This window comes from Aotus nancymaae, unplaced genomic scaffold, assembly GCF_030222135.1.
Source record: "Aotus nancymaae isolate 86718 unplaced genomic scaffold, 86718_ANA_hifiasm-v0.15.2.pri h1tg000011l, whole genome shotgun sequence".
In the NCBI taxonomy this organism is placed as follows: domain Eukaryota; kingdom Metazoa; phylum Chordata; class Mammalia; order Primates; family Aotidae; genus Aotus; species Aotus nancymaae.
In genome coordinates, this window is record NW_026988422.1 from 15464454 (window position 1) to 15476681 (window position 12228).

Here is a 12228-nt window from a genome sequence, read left to right on the forward strand (position 1 = left end):
GTTAACATCAGCTAACCTGAAGCCTAAGAGGGATGTTAGTCTCCCAGGTTTAGCGTTTTCCACTAACATAGAAGTCTGTCAAAACACCATCCCATTACCTGCCTCATAACATATAGGAAAACTTATGAATATAACAACTAGAATGAGTTTTTGTTTTAAAATGTATAATTAAGTTATTTTGCATGAAGAACTTCTAAATAATTCAAATATCTGGCTTTCCTAGTGGAAAATAGCATATATTCATCTGTTATTTTAGCAATGATTAATGAATACTTGGTATCAATCTTTCATCAGTATTTTTTCATAGGTATCCTATCTCCTATCCCAAATTATTTCTGTACCTTTCCTTGAGAGGGCTGAGCTTCTTCTACATAAATGCCTTTCATGGCAGGAACTAAACCAACTATAGACCCATACATTCAGAGAGCAGAGCTGAGCTGGATGCAGTGGCTTAGAGATGTGGTAGAAGGAACCCAGAGCTCCAAGGGGAGGGCAGCAGGGAGACAACAGCACGGGTTGCAGCTCAGACAACAGGTAAATAAAAGCAAGCAAAGCTAGCTCGCGGATTTGACCAGGGTGGCATGAAATGACAAGCTACCGTGAGATTCAACAGAGTGGCACAGAAGGATGATGAGAAGCAAACAGATCAGGAGGAGCCGCCACCACTGTAGATAGAGGCACAGATGACCAAGCAGAACAGCACCAGTCCTTGCAAGGTGTGCTCAGATCTAGCTCGGCACAGCCATCTGGCCAGGAGGGAATGACGCTGCACATGGCGTGCACTGCAGCTGGGAAGTTGAGAACTGCTGTGGGCACCTCAGGACTGAGTGGTTACCCTGATGATCAAGAAACGAAGCCATCTAAAATTTCACCTGCTCTCATAATTGTGTGTGTGTGTGTGTGTGTGTGTGTGTTTAATTAAACAAAGTGAACTAAGAAGCGTTTTATTGAAGACGTAATGTACTCACAGTAGTTTCAGAATAAATGGTGTCACTCTTCAGGTAAATCACTCCAAGGCTTGGGCCTACTGCAGATGTTCATTGGGGCAGGGAACAGAGAGTGGCTGTATCTAAATCAGACAAAAAAACAAAAATAAGGTTGTTACATGAACAGGTGATGGTGATGGCAGTTATTTATTTTGATCGTAAAGAACTTTGGGACTTGAACGAGAGGTTGGTTGGTTGGTTCTACATCTTTGCACCAGAGGATGGTGAGTTAGGGAAGGAGGAATGGAGAGGATGTTGTCCAGGCTCCATTTTCAGTGCTTTCACCTAACTGCCTGTGCAGCCTGAGACATCAACAGTACCTTGTCAGTGCGGGCGGAGCTGATTTTCAGGTTCTGACTTAGAAGCTGAGTTGTGGTGGAAAGTGGGGGAAGGAGGTAGAAAGAATGTCCTGTCCTTCAACCTTGCCACAGTTGATTCTTCTCATATCCTTTTCTCTTTTTTATCATTTATTATGTTTAGTTATTTTTGATTGACACTTAAAAATTGTATATATTTATAGTATAAAATATGATGTTTTGATACATGTATACACCATGGAATGGCTAAATCAAACTAATTAAAATATGTATTACCTCACATATTTACCATTTTTTCATGGTGAGAACACTTAAAACCTACAGTTATTTTCAATATACACTACATTCTTTTTTTTTTTTCCTTTTCTTTTTTTTTTTAATTGCATTTTAGGTTTTGGGGTACATGTGAAAAACATGCAAGGTTGTTGCTTGCATAGGTGCATATGTGGCAGTGTGATTTGCTGCCTCCCTCCCCTTCACCTATATCTGGCATTTCTCCCCATGCTATCCCTGCCCAACTCCCCACCCCCCCGGCTGTTCCCCCCTCCCCCACAACAGACCCCCGTGTAATATACACTACATTCTTATTAACAATAGTCACGAGGATGTACAGTACATCTCTGGAGTTATTCGCCCTGTCTAACTGAGATTTTATGTCCTTTGACTGATGTCTCCCCAGCCTCTGCCAGCCACCGTTCTAATCTTTGCTTCTATAAATTAAGCTTTTTTAGATTCTCTATATTAGTGATATCATGTGGTATCTGGCTTTTCTAGTACAAAAAAAGCATATTTTTTTCCATATATCACGGATGACCTCTAGATTCATCCATGTTGTTGCAAATGACAAGATTTCCTTCTTTTTAAAGGCTGAATAGTGTTCCATTGTGTACTTTTACCACATTTCTGATATACTTCATTCCACTTCAGTCTCTCTCTCTCTCTCTCTCTCTCTCTCTCTCTCTCTCTCTCTCTCTCTCTCTCTCTCTATTGCTTAGTTCTATTCTAGTGACACCCATTGATCTGGGCATGTTCTGAGCACTCCCTCTGTCCTTCACTGCAAAGGCTCCATTTTCTCCCATAGCCTCTAACCCTGAGGAGTTCAGCTTGAGGGGCTATGGAACTATCACCTGTTCTAGAGCCTCAAATCCAGTGGTCTTTTTCTGGGCCTCACCCCTTTGGCCACATTAGGCTCCAATGACCATGACCCACTTCATTCCTGAAATCCACCTCACTCTGCACTGGGACACTGAACTACCCTGATTTTTTTCCTACATCTCAGTCTGCTATTCTGCCTTCTTCACTGGCTTATTTTCTTTCTTCTGTTCTCTAAATGTAGACATTCCTCTAGATTCTCTCCTCAGGCTTTGTCTACCCCAGCCCTCCCTGACTTCAACAATCTCTTCTCCATAGAAAGCATTCACATTGCTATCTTTAGTTCTAGCTTTTCTACAGAGCTGCACACCCACATTCTAGAAAACAGCTGGTTGTTGGTTCATTCATTCCTTTGTCCATTCATTCCGTATTTATACAGCATCTACTAGGCACCTGGATGAATAAGGCAGGGCCTCTAACTTTGACAAGCTCACATCTCCATCAAATACTACACAGGCTTTTCTAATTCAGAAAGTTTAGAACTGAATTCACTGACTTTCCCTTAAAATCTGTTCCTTCTCTAGACATCCCATTTCATGCCATTGGTACTCTCTTCATCCAGTTACGTGGGCCTACAATTGGGGAGTCATCTTTAATTCTTCTGTTTTTTGCTTCCTATATTCAATTAGTTGCCAAATCCTGTGGTTTTTACTCTGATTGTGATTCCTGAATCAATACCTGTTTTCTACACCAACATCTATTTCTCCCTTTGCGACCTACTTCGAGGACATCTATGAAAGGCTCTTGATTGGCTTCACTTTTTCTAGTTTTTCTTTACCTCTTGTCCATCCTTCACACAAACATTACATTAATTTTTCTAAAGTGCTCTTCAAAACATATCACTTCTTTTCTTACAGTTCTCTTTGCTTATTGGATTAAATTCAAACTTCTCAGTTTGGTATTCAAAGCTAGCCCTATCTAGTATCTCACTCTTATCTCTACACTCCATTCTACACTCCAGCAAAGTCCTACTCTTTCCCACCATGTTCATGGTATTTCTTCCCTTCTTTCAGTGTCTATATGTAGCTTCTTCAAGGGCCATCCAAGTGCCACCTCACTTATGCAGCATTTCACAAAGGAGAATGCCCTTCTTAAACACTATGAGCACGTTTTGTACTACTCCCTTTGCATATTCTACCAATTCTAATGGTTCTTTGTGTGATTTGTCTTTCCCCTTTATGAGCTCTTTGAAAGCTGAGACAATTTTTACTCTGAGTACCCTATAGTGAGTGGGCAATGCTTTCTTGCACTTAAGTTTGCATGAGGCTATAATATGCTGAACTGAATTTAAAGGAAACAAAGACTCTTGCTAGAGTCATAGAAAGTAAGACTAAATTGAAAAGACCTCAAAGCTCATCTACTTCAACCCCCTCATTTTTCAGATGAAGAGATTAAGGGAACTGACTTGCTTAAGGTCACATCCTTGTTAGTGGTTGGGCAAGGATAACAGACACAAAAGGCCACAGACTAATATTTATCAGTGCTTACTTGGCACCAATAGGCCCAACAGATCATCAACAATGACAAGACCAGACAGAGGGGGTTGGGATGCATAGCCTGCAAAAATATATTGTGTTCCAAAAAATAACAACTTGCTTTATTTATTTGCTTCAACAAACTGAACTAACAAATATCTTTTATAGTTAAATAACATCTAAAAATGAGGGTGGATTTAAAAAACAAGGAAGCAAACTTTTCTAACATTACCAGCAGAAATAATTATGACAATACTGTCAACACTACTAGGGAAAAGGTGGGGATGGTTAATGGGCACAAAAAATAGAAAGAATGAATATGACCTACTATTTGATAGCATAACAGGGTGACTAGAGGAATAATAATCATACATTTAAAAATAACTAAAAGAAGGCAGTTCGATTGTTTGTAACACAAAAGACAAATGTTTAAGAGGATAGATACCACATTCTCCATGATGTAATTATTTCACATGGTGTGCCTATATCAAAACGTCTCATGTACCCCAGAAATATATACACCTACTATGTACCCACAAAAATTAAAAATAAATAAAATTTTAAAAATACCACTGGGGTGATAAACTCAGGTCGAAAATAAGAGTAAAGGAATATCTCATGCTTTGGAAAAGCTGTGTGTTCAGTTGGCGTTCTTGGTGAAAACATGCAGTAATTGTATGGTTACATTCATTACTTTATAGGAACAGACTACTGGTAATCTGCTATTATGCCACATTAATACTTCTTTTTCCACCAAGCTTAGCCCAGTACTCATTCTCTAGGTTTGTTTAAATGTTTATTTGTTTTTCTTTCCTTATATTACTAACTTACTTATAGAAATGCATAGACAATTGCCTCTGAGTCTGTTCGAATTTTCTTGCCTTGTCCTTCTCTTGTAGTAGAAGAAGCATTAGTTGTTTCTCCTCTTTATCCTTATACTCAAAAAGAATCATTTTCTCTCACCCAAAGATGAGAAGCCCAACAAAACATGCTGTGGGGATAATGGTGTTTACCTAGGTGAGGAAAACAGACTTATCCAGGGAATCTCAGTAGTTATTACTTGGCCAGAAAAGCTCAGCTCTTAAATGTTAGCTCCAGTATGGCAAGACTTCATCTGCATCTGCCAGGTGAGCGCTTGACTCACTGTTACTCACCAGAGGAAAACCTTGGTAGTATTAATCAAACTCTTTTTGGCCAGTATGGTGGACCCATGCTATGCATTGAGACATCCACTAAATAGCATCACCCCAGCAGCCACATAAACAGCAAACTGGGCTCAAGAGCTCTTCACTGTTCTTTCTAACCCATCATAAGGCTGGACATATCGACACTTCACCAGGCAGAACTTCCTTCTCTTTTTTCCCCCCGGCAACTACATTAAAATGATAAAGGAAATCACTCATCAATAGTACACTGTAGTGCAAAATTATCTGGCAAACTTACAAATCCTTTGTGAAATTACATAAATGTACATTTTAAATATATCTAACATTTGATTTAAATTGTGTATTTTATAATTCATACAACCATAATATGTCTGTCCTTTGATTAAACCCTTCTTTCTCAGCCCCACATCCTGCTGCTATAATCTTACTTTCATTTTTTGGCAAATTGTCACCTAGCTCCATCTTGTTTCCCCTTTTGCCTTAGTACACACCTGAGCATACATTAATCAGAACCACTGCATGGTGTGTCATGTTTTATTGCTTAAAGGGTGGTTACACTCTAAAAAATTCTCAGTGAGAATGACTTCATGGGGTTTCACATTTATTCTCTTTTAATGACTTTCATATCCAGTGTACTCAGTTTTTAAGTCAAAAGATAATTTTGAGGGGCTGCTGAGGCCACAAATTTTCCCTAGAACCTGAAAATCCAGCTGTTTTCTCTGCCTCTTACATCATCACCGTAATAAAGAATCTGCTCTTGGAACCCAGATGGCAAGTATCTTGATGGTGTCAGAGGCGAACAAACAGTAGGTCACTTCTCTTCAGTTTCATTGTTGACGTTTCTGCGGATCTGTCTTGGATGCCCTTAGACAGCAGAGCTGTTATGAAATACACTGCCACATATCTCTGTAAAGAACTTTCTGCAGATGTCTACTTTGAGTATGGCCTGTCCCATTCCTAAGAAATCAGGTCAAATCATTCTAAAATTATAGAGGAGGAGTTCATGATTAAAGTTTACAAGAAAGTGAATAGTAACAATAACAGGTAGCATTTATTGGATGTCTAAATTTTATCAGGGACTGCACCAGGCATTTTTATATATGAATATGTTCTCATTTAACTCTTATAGCAATGCCATGCTGTATGTTTTAGTATACCCATTTTACAGATAAGGAAAACTTAGACTTAATGAGCTCATGTCACAGGTCCAAGTTTAGAAAGCTACTGGATAGTGAGGCCAGAATCCAAACCCAGATCTCTCTGACTCTAAATCTGTGTTCTTTTCACTATATAACAACTGTTCCAATGCAGCATGGACACTGGACACATTTCTAGTTCTCACTGTAATCACAGCACAAGGAAGATGCTTATTTCCATGATGGTTCAGAGTCACTGAAAAGATCTGAGAGCACAGACTTCAGGAGAAGGAACCATTTCAGAAACTATCCGTAAGTATAGTCTCTTTCTCCCTCCTTTCTAATTGAAGATGAGAATGTTTTCTATCAGTCTTTTCAAACTCTAATGAACAAACGAATCACCCAGGACTTCTGATTCAGCATGTCTGGGGTGGAGCTTTCGATCCTGCATTTCTGACAAGCTCCCAGGTGATGCTGATGCTACTGGTCTGGGACCACAGGCCTTATGTCTGACACTCTCCTTTTCTACTAGCGTTGTTTTAGAAGGAACAGCTCACACAGGCAGCTGACTGGCTTCTGATTCCGGGCCAGTCTGTTAGGTCATCAGGCATTACACAGAATTCAAGGAGTTTTTTTTAGCATAGAGCACACTGTCAAAAAAAAAAAATTGTTTCTAGATCCCCAAGGGTTTTCCCTCTCTCTGGAAATTCAAATGATAATGTCTCTAACATGTAAAGTTCCTATATTTTACATTGTTGTTATTTTTAACAATAATTATCTGGTAATAATTCAAATAACACCTTTCCTCTGAGAAATCCAATGAGCTTTACTAACCTTAATTGTCTAACAGCAATTCCCAGATGACGATAAAGCTATCTCAAAGATCATAATAAATTTAAAATTGTTCCACTTCCCTCGTTTCTTTGCCCCAAATGTAGTGGTGAGTTAGTGGGGATGGGTTACTAATTGGCAAAGACCCACTATCATAATTTGAGGCACAGGAAATTTCATAACAAAGAATAAATCTATGAAATAATTAGCAGAGAGGTCATTGTGGGGAATACAATGTTAGAAAAAAGAGGATGAGTTATAAAGTGTAACCTAAGAAAAGAGAAAGTAAAATCAGGACTGCTGATGACCTCAGAGGAGACATTTAACCTCTAGGTGGCTCAGCTTTTCTAACTATAAGGAGAGGAGGTTGGTTTTATGATTTTTAAGGTTCCTTAAAACTTAATAGTCCCCTGAGAAGAAGGATGTGGGAATTAAGTAGCTCATCAACCTGTTAAACCATTAAACCTGCTAAGGAAGTCTATTTGACTTTTAACTTTTTAACTAATTACCCGAAACAAATTCCCAAGTCTACATCACTAATCTCATCTCTCTGGAAACTGGTAAGAAAACCATTTAATGAATAAGACACCAAAGACATCATGGCAAGATAAACTAATCAGGAACCCCATCTTCAGTTTACTGATGCTGTAAGAACTATTTTACTTTTTAGGTTTTAGTTCCTTAATTAACCACTAGTTAATACCCATGTCCAGAAGAAATACCTCTGATGGCTTGAAGACCCCTGGGATGGCCCTGCCAACACAAGGTGGAATCACAATCCCACTGTCACATTAAATCAATGTTGATTTTCTCCATAGAGACCTCTTGATTCCTCTTTGACAGTTCATAAACTCTGTTAATATAAGTTGCACATCCCATGCCATGAGCCTTAGCATTATCAGATACAGTTGATTCTTGTTTAAAATAAGAGATCTTTTGGATCAGAGTACATACACACACACACACAATAATGATTTTCTGTTGTTTTTTTTTTTGACAGAGTTTTGCTCTTGTTGCCCAAGCTAGAGTGCAATGGCACCATCTCAGCTCACCGCAACCTCCGCCTCCTGGGTTCAAGCGATTCTCCTGCCTCAGCTTCCCGAGTAGCTGGGATTATAGCCATGCACCACCACACCCAGCTAATTCTGTATTTTTAGTAGAGATGGGGTTTCTCCATGTTTGTCAGGCTGGTCTCAAACTCCCGACCTCAGGTGATCCTCCTGCCTTGGCCTCTCAAAGTGCTGGGATTGCAAATGTGAGCCGCTGTGTCCCACTGATTTTTCTGGTTTTAATGAACCTGGCCTGGCGATGGGAACCCCTCTATTATGTCACTGGATACTGGAACCTTCTTGTCTAGCAAGCCTGACACAGGTCATGTCAATGAGATCCTTTTAAACTCTGTAATGAGAATTCTAACATGAGCATGATTTATGACACAGCATTTTATTTGGTATTATCAGAGTTTCCTATACCTTACCCCTTGCAGTGAGTGTGTTTTCTGGAGTAACCAATATAGTTTGTGGTAAATGGAAAAAAGGTACAGAGAAACATCACAGTGCATTACTCCAGATAGCACAATCTGTCACTGTCCCCAAAGTGAACATCATTTCCCTTTTCCTGCTCCCGTCGCTTCAATAGTAACTTTGGCTACTATTGACTAAATGCTTACTGTGTGGCAAGCGTCTTTTCACAGATAACTTTATTTTTTATAATTATTCATTGAAGTTGGGGATTATATTCCCATTTTATAGACAAGGAAGCTGAAACTGATAGGAAAGGTACAGTTATTGGCCAGCGAAGGCAGAGGGTAGCAAAGCAGAGTTAAGGGCCAGATTCTAACCACAGTGCTCTATAGCTTAACCTACACAGAGCTCACAATCACTAAACCACTAATCTGCCTTCATTCCACTGCTCTTCATTTGTGGTCCTCACCATTAGCTTATACTAGATTCTTCTTCATGGCCCTCTCATGCCTTCTTGAATGTTTTGTGAAATTTCTCAAAACCTTCTACACTTGATTCCTGTTTTCCCTCCCTATACTGATTAATACTTTAATCCAAAAACCCATTACCACTTCTTTTCAACAGACGTTACTACCCCTTTTCTTAGCTCTTTATACTCCTTCTAAATTATTCTTTTGAGGCCTGACATGTGATATCAAATGTTCCACACCCAGCTAGTGAACTCACTTTCCCAGAAGCCCAAGGAACCTAGTGTTTTCAGCTGGTTCATTAGTAGGCCCCAGCTGGCCTTACCAGATGTATCTGTCCAGTTTGATCTCACCCCATGATCAACCATTTCAACACTGTCCTCAGTAACCCTGCAGATTTCCTTTCTTCTCTAACCTTCTATGTGCAGGGCCTCCTTTTACATTCATCAATCATGAATCCATATCACCATTTTCCATTTGCTCTCACTCTTGCGACAAAAGCCTACACATGCATGCTACCAGGACCTATGCTTCTGCCCACTGTTTCCAGGTACAGTCTATGGCAGTTTTTCTTAGTTTGCTCTACTTTTATGAAGTCCCATTCTCCATTCTCTTTTTCAGTTGATGAGCCGGCATCCTGCTTTAATAAGAGGATCGACACCATGCAGTATGGTAAGCTTATTAGTGCTCATCTCCTCTAATATATCTGAATTTCCATTATTTTATCTCCTCAAGATATATCTTTTCCCATGTTCCCTTCGTATCTTGAAGGTTATACTCTCTACTTCTCCTCTTTATCGTTTCCTTTGGTTTCATCAGGGATACTTTCTCTGTAACTGATAGCATATCCATTTCTAATAGTACTAATCATCACAACATAGTTTTTTTTTTTTTTTTTTTTTTGTCCTGCATTCAACTCCTGCCCTTCAAAAATCTTTTCAGATGGTATATCTTAAAGTGTGTTTCAAACTGGAACTTCAAGATGCATCTGAAAAAAAAGTTCCTTGGGTAAGTAAGTTTAGGAAACACTGCATGTTATATATTCTATTCTCAAACTCACAATGTACATGGGATATTAGAGGTGCTGAAGGCCTAATCTTTGTCCAGGCTTATTGGATTACGGACTCCCCCATCCTCCTTTTAAGTGGAACACTTATTAACCTCAGAATATGCTTAGGGAAAAGATGCTTTAAGGGATTTCCCCTGGTTCCAAACTCTTAAGCCTGGGCTCAGAAATTCACTGAATCCCTATCAAATAGTCCTCTCAGATTTCCTTTCCATCGATACTCCACATGGTCTAAACTAGTTAACTTATAGGGTGTCAGAAAGACTAAATACATTTGTATCTCTGAGCTACTGTATATACCAGTTTGGCTGCTTGGAATACCTTTATAATCTTTTAAAAAATTATGTAGAATTTTCTTCTCCTTCAAGGTCTGTATATAAAAATGTATCCTTTATGAATTTTTTCTTGTGAAGACTGCCTCAGCCCATAGTGTTTTCTGCCACTTTTTTAGTACTTCAGTAAATGGTTACGGTTTAATGCCTGTTTGCTATATTATTAGTGAGAGTGTAACTCCTCTTGGGCAGGAGCCTTGTTTTATACACTACAGAGACCCCAGCATATAGTGTAGTCTTTTGAGTATAAAAGGATGTTATAACCATGTTATTGGTTAACACAAACAGAAATGGATAACATTAAGGCATGATGGTTTAAAATCCAATTTCTGTAGCTATCGAGATAGTTTGAGATGTTAATAGTCCAGGTGGAATGTTCCATCACAATATTAGGAAGAAATGTCACCCACCATTACTTCCATTGCCCTGCAAATCATACCATTTGTGTCTAAGAATCTGGATAAAGGCCAGATATAGAAGAGAAAGGCAGCTGTGTTCTTAGGTGAAAGTAAGAATTTGTATTAGTTGACACCAAATTGGGATAAGGTTAAAATAATCTAGGAACATCAAGTGATCCATGAAAGGAATCACTGGAACATACCAATGACAAAATTACCATTCATAATCATTAAATCATAGTAACTTGATGGAAAGGAAAAGGCTATTTTCCTACATAAGGAAGTCAGGGTAAGTCTTGTCTGAGGATCCACCGTGTACTATTGTGCCTGGTATACAGAATGTGTAGCAACTATTTACAGAATCTGCTACTGTCTTCTAGTCACATTCCAAATTCCATCTCTTTGAATCAGTCTGGAGACATGTTACATTGGTGAATTAAAGGCAGCTTGGCAACGACTGGCACAACATAAAACCCCAAACAATGAATTCCATCTTCCCATAAAGCTCTTTTATTGACACAACACACAACAGCACAAAGCAGGTTGTCTCAGGCTATATAATAACTAGATGTTAAGGGGCTCTGAGTTTTTCAGATTAGATGTTAATCTGAGGTTGGGCCTTAGCAAGTTCCCTAATAGTGAATTTTTAGTGGGCCTAGGACTAGAAACTTGGTCTCTTGATGTTTAGTCAGGGAGTTTTATTATGTGAGAGAAAAAAGTTAAGACCTTAAACCTGCAGGAACAAATGACTTTCATGTTTTAGCAGAAGAGAAAATGCATTTTATTACAGTACAATCTGTGGAGTATTTTGCTACCTTCCTGACTATAAAACAGTATACAAACAAAAAATTTAATAAACTCTATTTTATAAATGAGAATGTTTACTTATATTTACCTTAAAATAGGTATAGATTGTGTTATGTAACATGAAGTAGAAGGATAATGGTAAAATTTCATAAATAGAACATTCTGTCAGTCTTTAGTTAAAATTCATAACAGTGTATCAGAGTATTGATTATTAGTAGTAATCAATAATAAGAATTTTTTAAATTGGAATTTTTATCGCAGGAGATTATTAGGTGGGTAAAGCTAAATGGCCTAGATGTTTTCCTGTCATGTCAATACTTAAGAATTGTCTTTCTGGGCAATTTACACATTTCAGAGTGAAAATGAAGGGTGGCCTGCCTATTGGGTATGTTACAGGCCGCTGGAGCAAGACTGCTGTTTTCTGAGAGTTATGGGCAGTTTCTGCAATAAAGTATCTGAGTTTCTTCTTTTCATAGTAAAAATACATAGTTTTATGTTCTGGGTGAAGTCTGAGCTCTCTTGCTGGATTTCACTCTTGGTGGGGGCAGGGAGATACTATTGGCAGTGCTTTACATCGACTTAGACATGTTAAAGATTATGTGGTACTTTTACGAACACTCTCTAAAAATGAG

At 38.7% G+C, this 12228-nt stretch overlaps 1 protein-coding gene across 27 annotated transcripts in view; it reads right to left on the reverse strand.

The window, feature by feature from the left end:
- The window catches only part of ZBTB20 (zinc finger and BTB domain containing 20), an 822970-nt gene that overhangs the window by 73446 nt on the left and 737296 nt on the right, over positions 1–12228 (reverse strand). For all 27 annotated transcript variants that reach the window (XM_064374645.1, XM_064374627.1, XM_064374639.1 and 24 more), the window contains one exon: positions 969–1069. The gene's annotated coding sequence lies outside the window, so the exon portion shown is untranslated. The remainder of the gene's footprint in view (positions 1–968; positions 1070–12228) is intronic.